General features: G+C 37.6%; 1 protein-coding gene across 1 annotated transcript in view; it reads left to right on the forward strand.

Moving 5' to 3' along the window:
* Positions 1 to 26,675, forward strand: part of LOC108665518 — a gene marked incomplete at both ends in the record, with an annotated part of 68,950 nt that overhangs the window by 40,876 nt on the left and 1,399 nt on the right. The gene's annotated exons all lie outside the window — the stretch shown is intronic.

A 26,675-nucleotide genomic window follows, 5' to 3' on the forward strand; every position in this document is an offset into this window, starting at 1 on the left:
AAGTAATTTCTTAACCCACATGACCGATCCTACTTAAACTTCGTACTCATATGTTAATAAAAAAAAGAAAAAAAAAGAAAAACAGTTTGCTCCTATGAATTTTGCGAAAAAATAAAAGAAAACATGAAATGCTTAGAACACTGGAAAAAAGGGGTCCGTAATCTCCTTCAATTATCGTGCTACAACATCGCGTGAGACATATCATTCGATTTGCAAAAAGAATATCTATCAACTCTAGAAGCTCTTATTTTATTTTTTTAGGACTTTTTCCAATTGTTCCTTATTTTTTCCCCTCTCCCCAATTTTTTTCAATATGTAATCTTAACCATGTTCAAATCAGAAAATAAGCTTCTAGAGTCGCTATAGATATTGTCTTTACTAATCGAATGGTATGTCTCTCGACGTTGTAGTTTTAAAATCATTGGAGGAGATTTTCAAGATGGCGTATTTTGGAAATTTTATTGTTCATGTAAACCAAACAAGTAAAATTTATTGAAAAATAAGAATATGTCAAAAATGTGTGATCGATACTGTTGCCCAAGCTTTCCCATTGCTAACTAATCGCATTGAGGGTACCATCACGCGTGCAGACATATTCATGTCCAGTGTAACGCAAATAATAAGCTACGAAAGTGATTTTTCTGATATATTTATTTGCATAAAATTGGCATTTTTTATAAGTTCAAAACTGCCTAACGCAAAAAATATTGCATGTACAGCAATCGTATTTGCTTTCTTGAACGCTCATCGTTTGTAGCTTCAAACGAGTGCCGACTCTTCTCACTTAACAAGAATAATGATGTATAAATTCAGATTTGATCGAAGAAATCTTTATAAACAATAACCGCCTCACGAAAGAACCATGAAAGCAACCTCATCGCGTTTACTGCAGCCGTTTTGAAATAGTTCTTCCAACAAAATGAGATGAAAAACACCAAAAAACGTAATTTCTTCGTTTTTTAGCGTAGACGATCCCTTTAAGCATGTTTTCCTTTTACAATGCGGTCATCCTTACTAATTATTAATATCTTACCATTACCTTATTCCTTATTTTCCCTTAGATCTAAGCATATTTTATACATCGGGCTTTTTCTATTTAAGAGCAAATGTTTTTCATTTCCAGTGTCTATGTTATTCTCCTATGTTATGCACATAAAAAAGAGTGAAATTTTGTCTAAAATTCTTAATTGGCTCAAAGGATCATATTAAACAATTTGTAATTTAGTAATCGCAATTTGTTCAAGACCTTCGTAGAAAACTTTATTTCCTTTCAATAACATTGGGTTTGCGGATCGTATCTATAAAAAAGGGCAGCTATCTGCTTGATTGGATTAATTTATTTATCATAACCCTATTTTCTTTTTATAGACGCTGAACATGAGCTAGTGTCAAGAAAAGCATAATCCCACTGACAAACTGACTTTTTTTTACTAATACTGCATTGGAAATATTTCGAAAAATTCAATACCCTGATTGAGTTTTCATTCGATTTACAAATAATTAATCAAAAGCGCGATGCTTCAGCTTCTATCATGACCAGAACTAAGTTATTGATAAAGTTCACAATTATTGCATATTTTGCTTTAAATTTGAACATTCGTTGTTCAAATTTAATTTTTTGTTAAATGTTTGCTGACAATAATGCGTCAGTGGAACCATACATTTTTCGTGTCAATCCTTGAAGTATTTCCATTTCTACATCAAACCCATCTTATTCAGTAGCTCTGACATTGTTCAGAGCGACCTTGTGACGCTATCACCGCGCGCGTTTTTACTCCGTTTTAAATAGATTTAAATGCAGCTGAGCCCTGCGACCGTACGTATGCTCTTGAAGAGATTATCGTAATTGGATTATTTTACCTATTGGACACGTCGCACTTATAAATCATATTGAACCGAACACATGCTTGTAGAGGCCCTATAGAGAGGCTTGAAGCTGTTTTATACAGCCCTACATGGCATGTATAAGTGCTTGGTCCCTCCACCCTCGTCCGGCGCCTCAGCTTATATCTACAAGAGATTAAGGCCGCGTCTGGCATCGAGGATTGCGTCTGCACGTGTGTACTTCACCGACGACGCGCGTCATTATTTGATTAAAACTCGTTGGCTTTTGCTAAAAATTCTGGAAATGATAATTTGAAGGGCGAATAACATGAAATTTAATACATGGATGATATGTGCTAGAAATTTGACACTTATTGGGGTTGCTGGATGACTATAGTTCGCAGGATTATAGCCAAATGGGTAGATTTCTCGATGCGCTCGATCCCCGTCCATGTTACACTTATGCGTGAATATTTGAAGTGTCTTTTCTGGGTATTATCAGTTGATCAATATTTATTTGATCCTCAATTTGATTAATCAATAGCTTAGAATGAACAGATTGGCGAATCATTGATACAAAATGTCAGCCTTATTTTCCCTGTATTTTTTTCTTAGATCTTACTTTTCCATGTGACCTTAACAAACAAATGCAACCGAATTTGAGGTGGAAGGTAAATTTTTTCCGCAGGATCCGTGTGCTGACTATCGTACGCAAATAATTTTTCAAATCCTAATATTCTCCTTTGCCCTGCAATTATTCATATGTTTTTTTCAGTAATTAAATCTACCATGTCATAACTTTGAAACTGATGTGAGGCGTCATTATAAATTAAGCGCCTTTCCTTGTCATCTTTTGGTGTCATAAATTTGGAGTTAAGTCGCTGGCCAACATCGCTGCTGTGATAGAGACATGTTGTGGCCTTAGCCTTGTTGCTGTGCAGCGTGTTACCGTGTGCTGACTGTAGCGTGTTACCGTGTGCTGACTGTAGCGTGTTACCGTGTGCTGACTGTAGAGTGTTGCCGGGCATGTGCAAGGCTATAGCGTGTTACCGGATATGCGAGTTTGTATATTCAAGTGTCATGAAATTGTTCTAGTTCTTCACATACTAGGTCAAGATTTGTTATGGATTTATAAGTTCTAACTTCGAAATAAGGAGGCTAGTAATGTGTAAATGTACCTGTTACCACCCGGTCCTGCATGTCATACAAGATCATACAATAATTTAATGATTTTTTAACTATAATTAGTTATACAAAACTTGCATAACTTGAAATCCAGCTTCTTGTCTATTCAAATCGTAATTCTGTCTAATGCATTATGTTTGTCTGACATTTTTATCTCATTTATTCAAGTTGAAAAAAGTGATACTTATTATGGAAGGTAACGAGGTAATCTATCAAATTATAAAAGTTCGGCTCGTTAACATTTTTTCTAATGATATTTGAGTTGCATATATTTGGATTCAATCTAATATAGGAAGAGAGAATAAGCTCTCCCTCTCCATTAATTGGAAGTGCATTTTATTTTAAGTCGTAAAATTTAAAATGAATGTTCATTCCAATTCAACTGTTTTTTAGGTTGAAGATTATGGCCTCTGGTTTGTCCTTCGAAGTTTGCTGCTTGTTGTGCGTTTTTGCTTCGCTTGCTTGCTACAATTGGTGGTTCAGAATCTGGCCAAAGGCTCGTGATTATTCTGATTATTCTGCTAGCAATGAATGCACTAATGCGGCTTAAGTCTGCTTGACAATTGGGATTTGTTGGATTCAAGCTCTGCTCTATTATATGTCCACTTGATTAACACGCCTCTCTGGCTCCGATCTTTTATCCTTGAGTGTTTTCCTTTGCTTCAGGGATATTCATTCTTTAGTGCATTTTACTCTGTAATACTTAGTAGACTATACTCTGAATACATTCTTTTGTAATAATTCTGCATGAAAAATTTCTCATGAACGCATTGTTGTTTTGGATGAGAACCAAACGAGTTAGTCTTTACTTACTTATTTTTTCCCATATATTTCTAAACCCATTAATTATGAATAAAAATACTATATTATAATGTTTTTTTTTTGTGTTACGTGCGCAATTTATTCCGATAAGGAATCATTTGTTTACCTTGCATCACAGTTATTTGCTTGCATTCACTTCCTATCTGATTGAATTGCGGATAATACGGTCATAATCCTCAGGAAAAATAAATATCACTCAACGTATACATGCAATTTACTACGCCAATGTATCAATTTACTACGGTACATATGGGCTGAACCGCAGCGTACAGGACTCGCGTCTCACGGGATCTTGCTATGAAGTGAAGTACTTGTGCCGCAACGAATTTTATGAAGTTTGTCGAGCACTGACAATCATACTTGCCATCAGTTTTATTGTGTCTCTGACGAGCGCCCACCACCTTAACGTTCAGTCTTGGTGGTTAAGTTGTATTCTCATTGCATTTAAGATGAAGCGGCCTGCCTTTTTACAAATCCGCGGTTATAATTTGCTAACATATAGTACAGACGATGATGGTTGGTTAGATAAAACATCTCAGCCCATTTAGTCAAATTCAAGTTTGGTCGACAGTAGTGCATGATAGGCCGCAGTGATAGCTGCGCTATAACGTTTTAATCTATTACACTCATGAAAAAATATGGTTACATTGTTTGTAACCTGTTTTGCTTATTATTCTTTTCATTTTCTTTGCATAAAATTTTTTCTCCTACACTTCTAGTGCATTAAATGAATTGGTCATTCGTTACCGCGAACATTACAATTTTATCCAATTTCTTACCTTGGGGTTATTTTTGGTTGTCTTTTATCTTAATGATCTATTTTCTCTCACAATATCGCTACGCTTGATTTATATGCACTCTTAGAGAGGCACTCTGAGAATTTTTAATTTTTAAACATTTAATCATGTCAAGTGCTTAATTGGGATTAAGGAAGCCAATTATACCTGCCTACATTTAAGAGGTTGAGGACACCAAAATAGTTTAACTTCATTCATGCCGGTCCGTGCTAGTTACAAATGTTTTATTTATGCTAAGTCTTACAACTGCACCCGACTTCAGTTGTTCTGCATCCGAGACACAGCTCATGTGCCGGTATAAAAACCTGACGGGCGAGTCAGTCATTTGCTAGTTAGAGAGATAACAACAGTGGATAACTGATGTAATTAGTCTATTTGAGTCACCGCTGAGCACGCCTTATAGCTTATGTTGTCTGTCTTGCATAGAAGATCTGCATGTGTACTAAATAAGTTGCCGTACTCTTGCACGCTTCGGTGACCAGTGTGCATTGATCTTGGCGAGATAGCAGGACGTGGTAGATCTTTTCTTTAATTCCTGTGTTTACCATGACTTGTGTAGCGACGCATGTATTTTTTCTACAGTTTTTCCCATTGTATTTGTTGTCTCGGGAATGCCTTTACTTTTAGGCACACGGCCTCCTCCTTTCATTTTGAAACTGTTAAATAATTACCACATTTTTTAGTTTATCACCGTCAAAATCGATATCGTCTTTAATACAGCCATTGTTTTTATTTTATTTTTTCCCTTGTGTAATTTCTTAGCGTTACAGTGAGGATAAAAAACCCGTCTGTATAGGGCTGCCTCGGTCGGGCGATATTGCTGTCGATTTCCCTGACGGGCTTCCAATAACGTCTTCGGAGCTCGCAGATTTGCCTCGAGATTACGGAAGAACAGTGCGCTGCTCGGCTCTTCCGCTGAATTTAATCGATAAAAATACAGTGAATAACTATCCTTTTGAACTAAATTTTCAAGACAAAGTTTTATTTATAATAAAATAAGTCCATCTATAAAGCGCTTCATGGACAAATTGCTTATTTTGTGTAATTAATTCTCCGGCTGCAGTCAAACAAAATTTTTGCAAAAGCATAAATCTAGTCTGGTATATGTACGAAAGGTTTATCCAATGGCCATCACAATTGAACGAATTTTACTGCAAATTTAGAAAGTTTTTCGTCGTTACACTTATTTTGCAGCAGTATTAACTATCCGTTCCTCTTACTTCACTTGGTTTTCATGTTTCATTAGTCGTTTCAAAGCTCGTCATGACACATGTTTGAGACCAACCCTATTAAGCACCCACTTCGATTTGAGAAACATTCTCTCACACATCACAATTGAGCTACACATTTGCAGCGTGTGTTGAACGTGAACTCGTAACCGACTTGGATCTCAGTTATTTTTATCAGATCTCGAGGATGGCAAACTTTTTAGACTAGCCACAATTTATTGTTGAACTGAGATAATCGAGACGCAAGGCGTTCAAAAATTATACCGTTAGCCGTAAAAGTTCTACGATGCCTATAACTTTGCTTGTGATTTCACACTTATTTACTGAATAAGTTTTTATTACTAAGTAAATACTTTAGTTACTATTAATCGCCTTCAGTTCTCCAGTACCATCGAGTGCAGTATACAGTCGAAAGTTAGTTCAGATGGGCGGCACTGCCGCAAAGCGATGCCTTTTAAATGCAGCCGACACCTTGGAATTTTAATTTTAAGCAGTAGACCTCATTGCTCTTGTCACTCGGCAAGCGTAAAATTTTCATTAGTCACAGAAACATGTTGGGTGGCATGACTGCCATGACTTGCTTTTTCCTAGCCGAGTATTGTGGAGTAAGGTTGCTTTGTAGTCCAGGTATCCAGCAGGTATGGTCGAAGAAGTCTTCTGATGATGACGACTGAAAACACGCTTTATCTTTGCAACGAGGTCTATAATTTAACCTTCTTAATGGAGTACATACCATTGAAATAGTCATGGTAATTAATGTCGCCGCTTTAATCATCCTAGAAAAGAATAATTTGATTAATATTGGCTCATATCCGGATGCGCTTAATGCCTAGAATGCCTAGACTGTTGTAACATTAATTCCGAAGAACGCTCCACATTTTGTTCATTCTTCTGAGCATCGCGTATTTTGAGAGGAGCAATTTTTCGCTAAAGCCGAGCAGGTTTTATACTAGTCCAGTTCAATTAGAATGGGCACGCGACAACTATTTCATTTTATTTAAACAGGGATAACTTAATTGCTTAAACAATTGCTTAATCTTAAATATTAACAGTGTAAATATTAACAGTGTTTCTTTTCATACAAAAGTTGATTTTGCTGTACTACATTTTTCCCGTACATCCTACCAGTAAAAATTATTGTTCCGCTAGCTTTGGTATCAATAATGGGCGGATAATCAATTACCAGTGCGCAGTGAGGGCTGGATTTGACTTTTCTAAACGACGTGAAAGTTATAATGTCTTAACTTTTTGTTTGCACGCATTTGATGACCGTACGTGGAGATCAAGCAAGATTGTAGGTATTCTAATGCAGAAAATATCGAGGCGAAAGTCGTCAAGATGGTTTTTATACAATTATTTTGCGTTGAATTGGATTCGAGTTTATTCAGCATTGCCGGTCTTATTTGTTCGCATAATCCCACTTTCACATTTGCAGGTCACTGTCTGGATGCAATTTAAAATGAACCAGGAAATACCCAAGTATACGTTAACCACAATCTTGTTTAGCTGACATATCTCTCTTGGTTATAAAGTTCATGTTCGATAATTAATTGGACATGTTCTTTTTTCTGAACTTTGTTCGCAGTTTGTTCCCTGTCGGTAGAATAAATTTGTTGTCACTTTATAATGATTTATTGTTTTAATTTTTTAGCTTTCTTTGATTTGTGTGGACCAGGAATCACATTTGTATGATCATAATTGGTTTGAAAAATTTGTCTCTGTATCTCCATGTCATCCACAGTTGTGCAAGATTTTTGTGTTTATTTTGTTTGCTATGGTTCAAGTATTGCCTACGTTTTGCCTGCGTTTGCGGACCTAGCGTGCCTGTACTTCCCAGCGCGTGTTTCTCCAGTGCCTGTACTTCCCAGCCCGTGTTGCTCCAGTGCCTGTACTTCCCAGCGCGTGTTGCTCCAGTGCCTGTACTTCCCAGCAGCGCGTGTTTCTCCAGCGCCTGTACTTCCCGGCGCGTGTTTCTCCAGCGCCTGTACTTCCCAGCGCGTGTTGCTCCAGCACTTTTGCACTCAGGTCTAGAACGTCCCAGTTGCTGTCGGCACCTGATCTTATATACGCTCTAGTGTTTGCTTGTCTTCAACTGGCCAGTAGTAGCACTCAACTTGTTGCACGTCACTGCATGCATGTGCTTGCAGTGTATATTCTTGCAGTGTATATGCTTGCAGGAACTGCACCACAGTCATACTGCGCTTCGTATATAACGACAAAGGCCGGCCCAGGTCGCAATTGAAGAAGCGGAGGGTGGCGCTGTGCGATGCTCTCCCTAATCTCGGCAGCAATTAAGCGATTCAAAGACCGGCATTTGCTGCATTGCGCCGCCTGTATTTATTGCAAGCTGCTGCTGCCACCGTAAGTTTTATGGCCCTGAATTAATCCCCAACACGTTTCTAGTTTTATGCTCTTCCTTACCGTCTAGAAATGAGGATGAAGCCTTCTGCCAGTCATAGTGAATTGAACAAATTAAGCTGCATGATGCAATGCTAGTTTTTTTAAATATCATTTTTTATTATAGAGTTTGGTTTTTGACATTGTTTTCAAAATTTTACGGTCTAATTTAAATTATTTTATGAAGAATTTGTGCTACAATTGTTGACAAATTTAGGCTATATTATCATTGTTTTTTTCTGCACCACTAAATAATTAAACGAGCATTATTCCCGCGTACCTTTCTTTCATTTCGCCGAAATCTACCTCTATTTTTGTTTATAAAATTCATAAAACATTTTTACGAATTTTCCGGGCAAGAATTGAAATCAATTTCCTAAGAGCAATATTTTTGTATTTTCTTCACAATTGGTTACATTTTCTTAATATTACCGAGATGTTGAGCCACACAATCGCTGCATTAGATTAACAATCCGAAATGAATTTGCCTGGTGTGCATGCGTTAGCGGTGACCAATGCAATTGAATTGACCGATGCAAATATGCGCTATGCAATTATCCATAATGCGCATAGACTTATAATTTTTTAACACGAAATATTTTTTCGTTGTTCTTGCCCGTGTAGCTCATGAACATCATAACATGTAAGTTAAAGTGCCTCCGCTCACATTCTCCCTCAAGATATTAGTAGTGTTCGTGTTTACGCCCAGAGAAATAAGAGAGGCTTTGTCCAAATAACGATGCAACCTTTGCTCCTGTGTTGGTAATCCTGACCCAGATTGGCCTGGCAAAAGGGCGTATAAATCGGCGACAGGCCTATCCAGGCCTATTCTTTAATGCCGAAGATACTAAATGCTATGTGGTGTGTCACAATTCGGACAATGCGTACCATACATTTTTCCTTGTACCCTTGCAATTTGTTTGTCTTTGCCACTTGTATTCAGTGCATATAAAGTAATTTCAGCACAGGCCGATTATAGGTCAATGACGATTGAGGTTTGAGTGTGGCACAGAAATCACTCAGCCAGCCTCACCCTCTTGTTTACGTCGGGAAGCGGTCCCCTCGTCTGCATGGCGGCCCTGCAAGAGGTCAACGCTCGCCCTCGTGCCCTCGTGTGCTTTAATGCACGTTCCTCATCTCCATGGTGCACTTCGAGGGCTCTCCTTGCTGCTTCTTGTTGCCCAGACAATTCAAGAATATCACTTTATACGCAAGCCAATATTTGCTGCTCAAGTCCGCTTCTTTTTACTTGGCTTTAGTGGCTGCTGCATGTAAAAGATGGTCTAGGCAAAGCAATTATTACGAGTTCAAGAAATTACAAGTTCAGGTTGTATTTTTCTATTTTTTAACTCTTTTATTGACGACAAACCTTGCTCGTCTCCGTACGAAGCATTTTAAGTAGTAATTGTTTTAAGTAGTAATTGTTGTTTATTTAACTTTTTTATTGACGACAAACCTTGCATTTGACGCCACCCTGCAAGCAACAAATTTTCAGCTACTATTTGATGCGTCTGCGATGCCAAGCTGAGCATGAGTCATATGGCGCCCGTGCGTTGTGACGAATTTCACATCATTCACGGCTTGCTCTCGACTAACATTAGATTGCGTGAATCAGCGATATTGCCGACGAGATCGTTCAGTCGACAACACGAATATTTGGGTTCAAACGCACTACGTCTTGGCAGTGTTTTTGTCTGCGGCGCTGATTCACACTTTTCTATATGCGGTAGCGGCTGAGACTTGGAAACATTGGCGTATGTCTGGCCAGAACCTACTATGGCTGATCTTTTCCAATGACTTTATTTATTTATTTGTGGTTCATGTGACTGTTTATAGCGTTTTTATGTGAAAACTTTGAAATCGTTCATTTCACGTCGATTATACTTGCTTTGTGACGTGTGATTGGAATGGTGCGTGAAATTGTCTTCATGCAAAAATCCCTTCATGATTATCGAAATAAAACGTTTGTTTACAAGTCGTATAAATCGTTTTTTAAGCAAACCCATCTCGTTAGAGTACTGCAAATGAGTTATTTTGGAAATCGTGTTAAGCTTTCGCTCGTCTAATGAGAAGTGTGCTCGGCTAATGAGCTCCTTGAATAAATCGAAGATAGCATGTTTGAGCGAGCGTTGCTAGGGAGATTTCTTGAGGGTTAGACGATGGAAAACAAGGCCGAGGGCCGCGACGATTGTTTACGACTGAGACCCCCGAGGGGTTGTAAACAACTCGCTCCTTCATGTACTTTTTGTAAACATTGTTTAAGCTCTAGGCCTGCGCCCCGTGGCTATAAATGTAGAATAACATTAGACCCTGATATTTGCTATGTTTTTAAACTATAACGACTTAAAAAATATTTTCATGCTCTATAATTACGAATTGTGTGTATTTTACATTATCTCTACAATGTGGAAAATCTAATGGACTTAAGTTTTCTGACTCTTTTCTCTCGCTTTAATTATTTTCATAACTTGATTTATAAATAGAAGGGATATAGAATAAAAGCTGCAAAGCTTCTGGCACTTCTGATTTGGCACTAATTTGATCTTTCTCAAATTTGATACGTTTTGTTGCAACTTAGAGCTCAGTACTTTCTTCTACGTAAATGATGGTTGAATAAACTAAGACAGAACCTGAAAAGCTAGCGCCTTAATTTTACATATAAGTTATAAACCATTGCTACTCTAGATAAGCTTCGCTGTTTCTTTCTTTTTTGCTGAATTTATTCCGGTGGATTGCGATACCAGTATCAGGCGTTTGAATAACGTTAACTACGTCGTACGAAGTTGTTTGTAGCCTATACAGTAACGTCGTTCTTTATCTTTTCAACCAACGACTTTAAAATTTGTATGGTGAGAAGTAAGAGAACATTTCACTCCAGCTAACAAAGCAAAATCTTTAAATGCTTGTAATTCTGTTAAAACAGTTTTCTGCCCATAAAATAACGATGAAGCGCCTATTTATGTAATTTAATGTTTGCAATTAATTTTAATTCTGGATAATGGGAAAAGAGTGTGCAGCTATTTGTTCAGGTTAAAGTTTAATTATATTTCCCGAATTTATGCATCACCACCCAATGAAGTTTATTTCTCCTGCCTTTTCGCTCTCATCGCCCCACTTGCATGAACGCGAATTGTAAGGAAGGGTATTCCGCCTGGCAGTATTGACAAACCCAAGCTCCCTCGGCGGAACTTGCTTGAGTACATTTCATGTATAGATTTGTATTTGCGTTTGATTCTGAGAGGTTTATCATGGTGCATGTTCGGATATTTACTGTCTAGAATGAGGGCCTTTGAAGGCTGGTTGGCTTGTTTACTAACCCTGTAGTTAAATTTGAATTGCGATGTCGTCTTATAAGCAGAGAATGCTGAAAAATATCACTCAATCTTTATTAATGATTTATTTTGTTTCTATAGTAACCAGATAGGAAATTTGGAAAATTCAACTATATATACAGCAGGTATAATTTTCTAGTCTAATCGGCTGGATGCAGATTTCAGCAGTGTTCGATAAGTCATTTAACTCATACTAACTTTGGAAAATGTCGTCTATCCATATTCAAATATAACCAACATACAAATGCAAATATAACAAATTAAAATAAAACTTTAAAATTAGTGTAATTTTTGTGTTGTTAGGTAAATTTTTTATTATCAACTTGATTAATACAATAAAACATGTACAAAGTAACTCGGAAAACAAGTGAAAGTAACCCGTCGCCGGTCAAATTTTTATATCGAATGTATTGAATTTACATTGCTTGTGCGTACGGTGGAATCATAGCTTTTCTAGATCAATTTCATGTCATGTTCTTGTGGTTTCGGAACTGTTTCCTGTCAGTGCACATGATTATAAGAGAAGTCCTTTCAACTGAGTGCAGGCGCGCGCGTCGCTTTGATGTATGTACATGCAAGAGCCAATGTGCTAATTGTCTTGACGCCAATGTATACACGAGAGGCAGCATGAGCAGTAGTCTAGAGAAGTACCCATGTTTGACTTACGTATGAGGTCTCCATCATCCAATGCTTCATGGACCTGCTGCTCGGTGAGCGTTTAAGACTGATTTCGAGGTCCACATAAGACTCGTGAATTTATGTCAATTTTATATTGAAGTGTTTGTTGATCATTAAATTCCCGTTTTTAATGCACTTTCATGGATATATGAACGAGGTGTTGCTGTTTTCCCTATCTTATCTTTAATGAATGGCGCCTTGAGATGAGCGGAAATGATGCCTAAGCGATAAGAAAATAATGAATGAACATTCTGTGAATTGTACATCAGCTGACACTCGTAATTAGGTTCGCGTGTATATCGGCACTGAATAATATTTGCACTTTAATATGGATAATAAATACAAAATTCAATGGATAATAAATACAAAATTTATGAGCAAAATACTACGTTCTTTGACGCAAGTTGGCTACATTTTTTTCTTATATTTTCAGCAGATTTGCAATTTAATTGGTATAAAATTTTACGAGCAGAATTCGTCGAGTCATTTAAATTTGCGTACGTATTGGCAAAAATAATCAATTACACATAAACGAAGAAGACTTCACTGTACGCGATCAACTAATGTGAGTCAAGATTTATGAGGAACTGCAAGGTATTATTGGCATTGAAGTAGTGAGCGTGTCGGACAAATTGTGCACACCATTGTCTTCTCGTAGGTTGCTAAGAGCTATGCTGGACTGCTGGTGTCTGGTCGAGGCACTACATATTTCAGATCGCGCGCCTCGCGTTCAATTTGCGCTCTGTAATTGCCGTGCTGGGCGGAGCAGAGGCGGCCGGTCTGGCCCGGTGCATTACATGCGACGTAACATCGTGTGCACTGCATTCTGCATACCTTCGGCGCAGAATAGCAACAGACTCTGGAAAAGTGTGCAGTTCATTAGAAGTACCGTGCGCTTATATTTAATGAATTAACGTTTTATTTGTAACTTTACATGTCGCACCCGACCGTAAAGTATTCGTTCTTTAAATTTATAATGATATTATTGCTCTCGAGTTTCACAAAAATCGAATTGGATTTTAACCGAATCGCTATGAAACTCCTAGTATTTATTTTCAAGAGCAAAACAAGGAGATCCGAAAAAGTACGCGACTTTTATCAATTTAGTCTGCAACCTCAAAGAGAATCTGGAAATGTTCTTCAGCTTTTTTTTTTTTTTTGCTGTTCAGAATCGATTAAAGTCAAAGGCTGCTTCAATGGTCTGTAGTAAATCTTACGCGGTATTGTTGGCACTATGGGCACGAGCTTTTGCAGTGCTTGGCCAGGTCCGTTGAGAACCTAAACTGATTTCCTTGAATCGCCTTCTTCTTGACAGGGAGAGCCAGCCGACCTGTAATTACGAGGTGACCGACGAGCCTTCGCAGTGCCCTTTATGATCTTAAAAGTGGAAAAGAGATCAAGCGCAGCGATCTTTGGGTGCTTAAAACTACTTCACGGACCTATGCATTTTTGCAACGATTTACGTCAAAGACGTTTTTTGTTTTTCATTCAGGTGTATTTGGACAACGGTTTTCCAATTCGGGCTATGAATTTTTTTATGCTTTTTGAAATTTTTTTATTAAATCTATATATGTCAATTTCAGTTAGTAGATCAACCCATCAGTTTTCTCTGTGGCTTTCACTGTACTTCGCAAGTGATTAAGTCTTTTGATGGTTCAATGACACCGGCAAAATTTTTTTAGTTGCTTCTCACTTGTGAATTATAAGCACAGGTGTTTTACTAACAACAGGATAGTTTGTTTACCTTAGAATTGTTAGTTAATATTCTTATTATGGAACCATTTTCACCGTGCGTACATACCTACCAGTGAGCGGATGTAATTCTAGTGTTGCTCCTGTCATGCTTAGTAAATTTCTGCAGCATTTCCACGCCGCCGCTGCATCGTTACAAGCTGCGCCACGCAGGAGGCATTTCGTCCAATCTAGTCGGTGCTTGTCGGATCTATTCACTCGATCCCTGGGGTATTCCAACTGAACATCTGCAGGTATGAGACTTGGCCGCTGTTGCGCTCTACGTTGTGCGTTTCTCTCTTGGTCTGCGCGGTATATTGCACAGCCGCTCTTTGATCACGGTTACACCAATATCTGTGTTGGTGTACAGTGCATGCCTTGGTTGTTTACCATGTTCATGCGGGTTCAAAATTGATCTGCAGTGCGGAGAGTAATAAAAATACTTCTTGTTCGATTAAGTAATATTACTCATCCGTGGGTTTTAATGCTGGAAATTTTATTATTTTAGTACGATAAATATTTTCCCTACTGATTTGGCAATCACGATCTGTCCGTATTTTTTGGCGAATAGAACCGCACTGACAAAATATAAAAATGTACGATTCACCGATCCAGCAATCAATATTAAAAAGGACTTACACGAGCATCATTTTCAGACTCATAAATTGAGCGATAAAATCGTGTGATTGTTATATGTGTTATTTGTATTGTTCATGCTTGATAAATGCTCTCACAAAAAGCTTTATTAAACATTGAAATTCAACAATGAATGAAGAAAATTCGGTACAAATTCGGCATCGAAATGTTTATCTTGCAATTTAAATCCTTCACGAGAATTCGCGAGTAGAATTTATTTTGTCCATGGCGTTCAATATTTGGTCAACTCTCGGGTCACTGCTGAAATTAACGGACTGTGACCGCGATCGAATCACAAACCTGGGCCTCGGCCATTTGCCGTTCACTATGCAATTTCATTTACACCGCTCGGTTTTAGCCCAATAGCCCGGCAATTTATTTGTTCGATTGAGTTTCACCATAGTGAAAATTTTATCATTCATCAGCGCAGAATTAAAAGTAAAATAAAATTTTATGTAAGTGTTATGAAAGATCAGATAAGAATTCTAGAATTAAATTTCTATGTGATAAAACAAGCACACCATAGACGCTAGTCGCCCAACATGTTGCAATTGATCAGTCAACATCAACACACAAATTGCAAGTCACAAGATGCATTAGTAGAGCACATGGTAAGGCTTTCAAAATAACAGTGCAAGTAGTTCTAAATAGCTGGTGGACAGCTACTATCCGCTGCATGTACAGGGCGACATTATGCGACATTATCCCGACTGTTATGAGCAACTCTTAACTCCAAGTCACCACTAAAGTAGTGTTGCAATAAAAGGTCTGTATAATTTCTTTCAGTTTGGTAGCCAAAAGCTGCCCCTAGCGAGTCGTGTAATTTATGTGCGTCTCACTTGTCGAGATAAGAATTAATCATAAAAATATTTTCCAAATAATTTTGTAGCACTTGATCTTCATTCTTTGAAATTAGAATACTTGTCTTTTCACGCAGGAATCAAAGATTTCTTTACACGAAGACATATGGACGAATTTTTTTTCCTATAGCATCCATCATCGAGGATGTGAGCGGTGACTGCTAAAATTTCAGATGTGCCTAACTAGAGTCATTTCCGAATCAGCTTTTTCGCACATAACCTTTGCGAAATTATTATGGAACCATTTTCACTGTGCGTACATGACTACCAGCGAGCGGATGTAATTCTAGTGTTGCTCCCTTCATGCTTAATTGTTGTTGTTGTTGCTCTATGTCTAGTGTCTAGTGTTGCTCCCTTGTGTTGCTCCTGTAGACATGAAGCATGTCTAGTGTTGCTCCCTTCATGCTTTAATACTTGTTGATTTTACCAAATTTGCAGAATTTTCCATTTTGTATTTGTTCAGTGGTTTCAGAAATCTCCACGCCCAGTATTTTCAGTTCTGGAAATTACAGCGATGAAATTATTGTTATGTTCGCGAAATGTTCATGTTCGTTTGTTGAGCTTTTTTAGCCATTCAGTTGTACAAACAACAGAAATGCAATAATTGACGTTTTTTTAAATGATACGTCTTCGTATGCCAGCTACAAGCTTTTGCTGACATGTGTTTCTCAATCATACTGAGATACACACCACATTTATGCTAACATACACACTTCAATTATGCTAACATGCGCACCTTAATTATGCTAATATACACACGTCAATTATGCTAACATACACACGTCAATTATGCTAACATGCGCACCTTAATTATGCTATCATACACACGTCAATTATGCTAACATACACACATCAATTATGCTAACATACACACGTCCATTATGCTAACATACACACGTCAATTATGCTAACATTCACACGTCAATTATGCTAACATACACACGTCAATTATGCTAACATANCCAGTCATGCAGCAACACGGGTGTGTCTCTAGCCCCAGACAGCGTCTCGTTCCGAACATTCCTTCTGCTCCGTACCCTCTCTGTGAAATTGTAATTTTTTACTGCTTGAAATTTTTGTGCAAATCACGTATGCCCGCAGATCGAAAGCTCAAGTTCTGTAAATAAGCCATTTCACAAGGCTGATACAAGCTATCAGAAATTTTCTAGATCCGTTCATGAATTTTCTTTAGCTGGTAGTGAAATGTGAATAACACCATCACCTTAATTAATTAGTTACATGGTATCAATAATATTGACTCTTATTATAAAGTCTGTTAATCATACTTCCATGTGTTGCTATGTGCGCGGCGTTGTAAGATAATTTGCGACGTTGCATGCGCCACCCACAATTGTTTTGATTCGAGACAACGCCTTGTCGTTCACTGGCCTTCGGTTTCTTTGAAGTGGCAAGGCGCTGAACGCCCGCGCTCTCTTGACTTGACTCGTCGTCGGCGCAGACGTGTGCACAACTTAAGGTTGAACAAGATATCAAATGGATTAATTATATGACGATGTTTTGCCCTGGTACTCCTGCGTCCGTCGCCCTATGTCATTAAAAACAGCGTTCAATACTTTGATGCATGATCGAGTAATAAAATTTAGCTATAAATTAGTGGTGGTCGATCCGAGTTAATTTATATTAAACCTTCACTTTTATAATTTGGTACTACGATGATTTTTGGCTCCCATCGAAAGATATTTTGCGTATTTTTCTTGAAATTTCTAAGTAGAGTATCGTCAGGTTAGAAATTGTATCTTCTTAATTATGACTTCAAAAATAATGATTACATCCTCAATTACCTGATATCATGCCTGGAATATATCATCATCGTCTTCAAAGAACCGTTTCATTCCTGAGCACACATTGAGTCGTGCTCTCGACTCGTTGTATTGAGCCAGCCATGCCCCCTAGCATCATAACAATAGCGAACAACTGCATGCACTTGAAATTGAAACCTCGTCTCACTGTAAACTGCACGCACGAGCCGCTTACTGGTGGACTTTGCGCACGCAATGTCCAGGACGTTTATTGTTCATTTACATACAAATGGCTTCTCAGCTCCGTGTTTCCTTTCGTGAAATTGATGAGGCTGACGAGCGTCGTTCTTCTTGATGTTCCTGTACATTCGCAGTGTACAATTTGACTCCGATTAAACAGTAATGACGTTGCCTGATTATGTTTTTCTTTTAAATATTCAAAGTAAGAGAAAAATTCAATAAATATCGCCTCGCTGTTCAAAAGAGTTAGAAAAGTTCACCAATTGAAGAAGAATAATCAGAAATCGTTTCCATGTATTGAATTTAATCCAAGTGCAGGAGTACACTAATGTGTTGTCCGAGTATGCATTCCAGGGCATAACATGTCCTGAAAGGATAATTCAGAGAATATATACTGCGCGTTTACACATTTTTTAATAAACATAACACGTTATAAAACACATTTAGAAAAAGTATTGGCCTCAGGATTTCTGCACAAGAAACATATTTTTAAATGGTGTCAATCAAATATAACTTGAGAAAGGTCCTTCCAAAATTTGGCATTATAAAAATGAACTATTAAGCCAGATTTTAGGCTCTAATGCTACTAAAAAGTTAAAGGCAATTTTGAAGTCTAAATCCACTGGCATGACTGAATTTCTTTCTTTTTAATTTCGAAGTTTTACTTTTTTCTTGTCCGAATTGGATCAAACTAAAATGCATTATCGAAAACTTTTGCAATAAAGTACAACTGAGGGGGACCTTCAGCGAACTGCAGGTTTAACAGCATATAGTAGAGAGCTTTTTTGCAAATTACAAAGTAAAATACATTGATAGTTAAGCTTTGAGATACACACTAGAAAATTTGATAGTAATCCATTTAGGATATTGCTCTAGTAAATTATGAAAAATAGGTATCAAAATAAACTTATATTAACGAGGAAACGAAATTTGCTATTGAGATACAGTATAATATGCTAGCAAATGTCAGAAAAATTTGATAATGATCACTAGTAAATTTGCGAGTAAAATGTACCAGTCAAATAGACTTATAAGGATCGATAATGAAAAAGCAGTTACAACCAAGTAGTAATTTAACTCTAAAATTATGCAAACTAACTGCAGTAAGTTTCTCCTCTAATGTTAGAACTTCCGTCAGGACGTCAGTAGGCCATGTTTTTTGGGGGAGTTTTCATGTTGTTACGCGACAGAGGAAAAATGAATGTAACATCTTCAATTTTGCTAATGTTATGTCCAGCCAGACAGTAAAAACTATAAAAAATGACGTTTCTTAGTCTAACCTAAATTCCTGACGAATAGTTTCATTAAATTTGGGGGTGTTGATCTGTTTTGGACAAGAAATAATTTGGCATATTTCTGGAATATTGAGCTGGGCAATCGGGTATACTCGGTGAGGCAAAAGTTGGCAACACTGGAATTACGATGCAGGTTAGACAAGCGCTGCGGTGATCACGATAGGCGTGTGGTGCCGTAGTGAATATATTTAACTCCGACACAGTGTGTTATGTGATAGCAGTAGTTTGATAATTAATTAGTTGTTTAAAAAGATTGTAGGCGTGAATGAAGTAATTGGTTTTAATACTATTCAAGTATTCTATATGATCGCGTACTAGTTCTCTAACTACCTAGTACACGTTTGAGCTAACATCTTCGTATTCTGATTCCGTGATTCGTGTTTACTTAGATTAGTGTCCCCGAATAGATTTATTTATCTGTCATTAAAGTGTGAAATATACCAATTATCGTGATTTTTGCCTTTGATATAGTACCTATACAATCATAATTAAGCAGTGCTTTTAGCCAATTTGGGATCTCTGCCAACGTAGCATTCGGTTTTTTGGTGGGCGTGGCTGAGAGACCCATCCTAACTTGGCGATTGTGACGGGTTACCGCAATTGTGGGGGTTGGTAACCTTAGGTTCATTTCAATCGTCTAACTTTAATTGTACTAAAAAGTTAAATCTTTAGATGTAAAAGAAAAAGCATATTAAATTATTTAGACATAAATTATTTTAATATTAATTAAATCGTTTGTACAGCTTTCGCTTTGATTCAAATTATTCGACAATTGGTATGGTTTGCACATAATTTTCGATAAATTGGTTCATGAAGCTCGAGGTCGCAGATTGTTCAAAATCACCAAGATATGAGCAGCGAGTTGATGGGCTTGAAACGCGCAACTGGCTGTGAAAGTTTAGGTCTAAATCGGCAAATGGGCCGGATGGACAAGAATCTGGGAGAATAGAACGATTCTGATCATGGTTGTCATTTAAAATTTCGAATAATCGCATTTCGAATCTATGGCTTAGGCCAATTAGTTTTTTATACAGGGAATCATTGCCTAATTACATTATATGGAGCCCCGTACGATGTTTCAACATTCCCGAGCGAGACTTCCTCATGCTTTGGACTTAATTGATGCCTTAAGAATAGTCTTGAAGGAGGTTCGTTGGCACGTAGGGGCAGTTGATACCTGCCCTCGATTTAGATACCTCGCTACATTCCGTTCCCTGATTTATGCGGCTCAGAATTCTTGGATCGGCTGAGCTAGCGCTTATTTGGATATCGTTGACGAAGCCCAAATCCCCTTTATGATATACAGCTCTTTGGCCTTGCACTAGGTGGGCAAACCACTCCATTAAATAGTAAATGGTATTTGCGGGGGAATTTTCTTATCAGCCGCCATAGTTTATGATCTATTGCGTTGTTGCTGAATTGCCAAGCTTTTTGGTTGATGCATTGAGCCAAAGTTTAGCTTTTGGTTAACAAGGCTGGCTAAGTGATGCTAATAAAATTCAAATGTGTGTTACTTTGGTACCATGTCCGTAAGATGAAGTCCATTTTTGTATGACTTAGATGGTGACCTTTTTTGTTCTAGAAATAATCTAATCACTGAAAAATTGTATCAACTAAGTTCGGCTCTGCGTCGTGCCTATAAAAGTATATGCAGTAGTCTAACATTTGAATAAATTTGAAAAAATTTACTCCTTTATTACCTACATTAAAAGCTGGCTAAATTTTGAGATTGGAGGAAGAACATTAGTTTGGTTCCCGATTGTGGGAACCAAATGCTTTCGATTATCTTCAAATACATAATGACGGCGCAACATCGATTCTCAGCTATTGGCTAGAATTAATTGAACCAATTAGATTAATAAAATAAGCTAATTCAAAATTCCAGATGTTTTCTGATTTCATGTTTCTTGGAAATGTTTGGAATTTGAAAGTAATGCAACCAAACATTTCTTGCTGTCTTGAAGCCTGCGTTGCGTTTCCTAGCGACATATTTAGAGCGTCCCGCTCCGCCTGGAAGGAATGCTTACGACACATCCCAATCTAAATTCCTGCTGTCTTTATTGTTATTTAATTTTCGAGGACAAATAGTTATGGTCTCTTCAGGGTCGTTGGTGTGTAGGTTTTAGAGGCCAAATTAATAAAATCCATTAACATGTATATTTTTTGTCAGTTGACGAGAAAGGGAATCTGCTTCCAAATGCGATTGCGAGAAGAACGTATCACGTGTAGCTAGATTTAGTTGAAACTAAATGCGTTGCGAACATATCTGTTTACTTCATGCCAATGCAAAGACCTTTCACTTATACATTGCCATGGTTTTAGATTTGATACAGTTCCTATTTCGCAGGTGGTCGGAAAAAATTTTAATTTACTGTTAGGCGTTGGGAGGAAAAGCTGGAGGCGATTGCATTTCTTAATATATTTGTTTGAGTTACTACTCGGGACATGTGTATAGTCCATATCGTAATGTGTGTTGATTTAGAAGAATTATTTTACTTCTGCATAGCATTTACCCGATTGAATGTCGGTTATAAAAGTATTTCAAATGCTCGTTCAATGCGGAGAACTCGAGCAAATTTCGCGGGCGTAAGCCCGCGAAATGTGAATTAAAAACTTGGTCTTAGTCCTCGCCATCGCGTAGAAGGCGAGGATTTTCTTTCTCTTTAGTCAGGTAAAACCCCAAGGGGGCACTTTTTTTCAGAAACAACGGTCATCATTTATGTGAACGGCACGTGGCGTCTGTGTTTACATCCTCTGGCTGATGGTTACGAAGAAGACTAGGGATCAAATGATCAAATAAAGATGGTTCTTCGTTTGAATTTATACAACGCTCAATTAGGTTATCTAGACATTTTCTGACCAATATATGCGAGCAATTAGTGCGTACGATCCTTTGAAAGAATTACTAATAAGGTAACTTGTTGACTTGAGTGTTGAACGAGTATTGTACTTCAACGTAACAAATTGAAATTACTCTTTCTAAACTGAATAAATAAATATTGACAGTTTTGTTGACACCGAAAGGAATTTTCAGTGAAAGTACTAACCTTCTGTGTTATTAAACTGTGTGCTATTTTTTCGATTTGCAACTCGTATTGATCTGATAAGCCGAGAGGGTAAATTATACATAAACTATGTGTATAATTTTTTTTATGCGTTTTCTGATTCTTGTTCCATCAATGGGTCAATGCGGGTAGGAAACCCTTCCTGTTCAGACTAGATAAATGTTACCTTTTCGTTTGCGCTCTCTTTGTACATAAGCTTTATCCGCAATTTCAATTTACGAAAAGCACGCTTGTGTAACAAAACCATTCCATGTACAGTATATGGGCCGTCAAACGTTTTCTGCCAACTACATTCATTCAACGAGTTGGAAATTGTTGTAACCGCCGAGGTGTGTCCAAGTTAGCTCATCCGTCAAGTACTTGGATGAACTTCAGCTTTGTTGCAGCATTTATTCATACGATGGATACGGAACGGAATAAATTCGTCTAAACCTGTTCTACTGCGGTAACGGCAACGAGTCTTAGCTGCGCATTTTTCGAAATTAAATATAGATTAATATATTGAAGTTTCTCCCTTTTACAGTACCCTAACCTCTCATAAAGAGGTTAATATTTTTTGTTCTAATATCATCTCGAATTGTGTTACGAGGAAAATTCTATTGGAAAAGGGCTTTCTTTAAAAACGGTTGCTATCAATAAACATTTACATGTTCAGACCCGTCTGCTGTTCTTCTTATCCCTGTGTTTGCTCAATTGCTTGTCATGTCATATCTGTTATCCTTCATCCTTGTACATTCTCCTCATCTGCAACATGGCCAGCTCGAATAATTTCCCATGGGAGGCACATATTCTCCATAGAAATGTAAGAATCCACGTCAGAAATTGCGTTCTTGCCCAGAAATAGCAAGTCTTGAGGTTTCATTGATCCGTCTGCATTGTTATCCACGCAAGGGGCTGTTGAATGCAAAAAAATTCTCGTTTCTTCCACTATCAGATTCAAATATAGTTTTCGTCAATTGAGCTCAAAGTTACTGAATTATTGCGGGGATGCTCAAGGTTTCTTTTAGTTAGTCTCATTTTAAGTTATTTGCAATCATTTGTTTAAATTTTATGCCATTGAAAAACTGTCAGCGACATTGATCAAATCACTCAGTTTTTCCATATTTCCATACTTTATTTTGCGGCAATTGTTCATTTTTCTAAAAATGTAGCTTTCTGCTCCTTGAACTAATCATTGAAAGAAGGGATTCACATATTCGTCATATACGTATTTAATCATTGTGTGGATTAATAAAAATATACATAGCTCGTCAATTAAGTACTACTTTTTTTCTTACTACTTCTTTTCGTACAAGATTGACATCGCGATCATTTCTATCTATTTTGCAGTTTATTTGCTTACCTGCCTTATAACCAATGCATTTTGGAAATTTTCTCAAATTCGTGATATATCTCATAAGAAACTAATTACTCGCATATGAAAGACGGGTAGTTATAAATTGTCCAATTTGCTTTATTCCCGCACATAAATACTCTCTTCACTGCTAATACATGGATTAATTTGCATGTAAATCAACATTAACGGAATATGGTAAAATTTAAAATCATATTCATTGTCTTGCATCCATGGATCGTGCTTACATTTTCGTTTAGACGTATTTTCTGTTCATTTATGAATTGCTTTGAATTGGCCGCATGCTACAATTTTTATTTTCCAAGCTATTATATTATCGGTTATTTAAAGTGTAGTAACGATGCATATTATCGATCCTCAAATTTAATTTCCTTTTGTTATGAAGCGACGGCAAATTATGCGCAAGGGGATAGTCTCATTAGCTGCATAATTTAAAGGTACAGAAATTTGAATAAATTTGCATTTCAATCATCGCAAGTAACTCGGGTTTCCCTCACTCATGGAACTTTGCGATGCTACAGCGGTCTTTTTTATAATGTAATATGTCTACAACGTGCTTAAATTTCAGCACTATTATCCCAACAAAATTGTTTCAACAACTTTACCAACAAACTATTTTTCTTCAACGGGTAATCTCTCTCAATCACTATCGTAGATTCAAGATTCAACTCTTGACCAAATTCAAGCGTTGTCTGGACCAAATTTTCTGAAAAGACTTATTTTTAGGAGGAAATTGCGTGCTTCTTTGAGGAAATTTTGACTGATTAAACGATTAAATTAGAAGGGGAAGATGAATATTAATTTTCTGAATTTTGGCTTAAATTTGATTCGTCATCTAATAATTGAAATAATGAGAAACACCTTGAACGGTTTTAAAACATTCATATATTCTCATATATGAAATGCCTGAATTAGATTATCATGATGACGTGATATAGCTTGACGAAATTCCGTTTCGCGTACGAAAATTTGTAGCTTTATTTCTTGGCCTTGTTCTATGGCTTTGAATTATGACCAGGTTATTGCTCTATGCCCTTGTATTTCTGTTTCCATAGTGTGTGTACATCTGGGGTCCAGGGAATTCAAACCATGTTTGAGAGCATTTGCATCTCTTCAAATGATAACGCAAGGAGCGTGCGCTTGTTGAGTGGCTTTCGCAGCTGTTGCGTCAAAACTCGAATATGAAAGCTATTGCTTGTCGATTCCCATCACGCGCGATTGACTCATGGTTTGTGCTGAAAAACAAGTCCAACGTAATGTTGTTTCTCGCGTGGAGCGGTCGTGGACGCGAGACGTACTGGCCTGTTGCCGTCTCATTTTACCCGCTAAGGAGAAGACGTGCTGCAATTTGCATTCCATCTTGCTGTTAGCCCCACTACTTTCGCTTTCTATAGCGATTGGCTTTATACTGCTTTTGTGTTGACGGAGAGGTTAACTATGACTGTGTGTGTAGAGAAAGGATATTCTTGGATAGTCCAGATGATATGTAGACCCACTTGAGATTATGTAAATGAAACAGAATGTTCTACATTATAGCGGACTTTCGCAATGCAATGCAACGTTACAAATTTGAACCTTTTTGCCATTTGGTTTCAGCAATTTAATAGATTAGACGGTTGTTATGACTGTAGTCTGGCAGGGTTTTGATTCCGCACAGTTTTTATCGAGATATTCAGAATTTACGAGCAGTAACTTTTGAGATTGTTGCTGTGGAACTCGGACAAATTGTAATAATAATTGAATTCATTGTCATTTTTTTCTTTTATTCAAAATTCCTTTACCAAAAAATGGCATTTAATCGAGTGTAACTTTGATAATTTTTATACTTCGAAGTATACTCGACGAATAGAAGTTTTTGATGGGGAAAATTTGTAGACAATTTAAGTGGTTCAATCTTGGGAGCTAATATTTATTCAGAGCGGCAATTCCCGGCAGCAGCTGCCGCGATGGTTTACACCGAGCGACTCTGCTTATGATGGTCTGGAAAGGCCGATAAACTGGGATTGCATCGCTCCAGGATACTGTGTCTCTTGCGACAAACGTTTGCCATCAAGCCATTTATGCCAGTCGACCGAGAGGGCCGAGTACAAAGAACTCTTTATATGTCCCATGAATGTAGTTGTGATGTCAGAGCATGTTTTTACAGCATACTTGTTGTGGCTTTTGGTAAAGAGTACCATGTTTAGTCAAAGCTTATCCTCTTTAGGACCCATTTGAGTCGCGCTCTTCAGGAGAACGACTTCTTCGATGTGCAAAGACATCGCTGTCGATTTGTCCACACCTCTGGGCTGGATTTAATGTTATGGGGACACTCCTAACCGCCGCGTGTGTTGAATAAACTTAGGATAACATGTGATGAATGAGCTATAGGAACTGCATGAATTTATGAATGTTTGTAATTTTTCATGTATTTTATAGTGACTAACATTGATGTTACAAACTGGCCTTTACAAGCCAGTAAACTCTTTTAATAGTTATTCTTGATTTGTGAGACGAGGTTTTCGGAATAGATGAGAATTTGAAAAGAAAATTTTATTTCATTAAATTCGGGGAAACTGTTTAGACTGCGAGGTATGATGAAATTATTATGGTAAATCTCGCTGTCGTTTTGTTGTTCGCTCCCGTAGCAGCAAAAGGCTGTACCAGAGACTGCCTATTGTTATTGGCAAATAAAGAGGTTTACAATCATTAAAAAATACCACAGTTCCGCTATGAAATAGCTTGCTAATAAATATATTGTAAACCCTTAATAGTATAATTTTCCATTTGAAAACCGCATTATCCTGGCTTACATTTAAACATAATGTTGCATGAAGCTATACTATACGCTGCTGATACGCTGTGTCCGTTGCCCAACTTGATATGAGGGCTGCAGGGCAGAATGCAAAGCCCTGATATGATCGTCAGGACTCTCGTCCTAATGGATTGCGATGGCTACCGCAGTGTAGGGGCCTTGCATTCTACTATTCAGTTCTTGTTGTCCACATTCTCTGCTACGTGTCCGCGGTTTCTGGTGTTGCGAGTTCTGGAGCAGAGCTTCTGGTGCTTGTTCATAGATAGAGTGCCCTTGGCAAGATTAAATTTAGTTTACTGAACAACATTCTAGACACAGGTTCGCGTCAATGATTGCTTGGTAATGAATTTGGTGGCATTTTTCGTTCCACAACATTTTGCTTTGATTTTTTTAGATGCTGCCTAAATACATCTGAATTGTTGTGCAACAAAGAAACTGCAATTGTAGAGTTCTGAATTTTGTGTAAAATATGAAAATATTGCCTGAGTATCGATATGCTTGTATAATGAACCCTCTTCCGCCTGACATGAGTAACCGGAGCACTATTGTCAGAAGCCTATTTTCGAAAAAGGATACCTTCTAGTGAGCGCAAAATGACTTGCACTGATGGTTGCCGCCACGTACGACAACTTTAAAATGTTCTCTGTAGCATACAAACGTCCTCAGGTTGCTTCAC

This window comes from Hyalella azteca, unplaced genomic scaffold, assembly GCF_000764305.2.
Source record: "Hyalella azteca isolate HAZT.00-mixed unplaced genomic scaffold, Hazt_2.0.2 contig10894, whole genome shotgun sequence".
Taxonomy (NCBI): Eukaryota; Metazoa; Arthropoda; class Malacostraca; order Amphipoda; family Hyalellidae; genus Hyalella; species Hyalella azteca.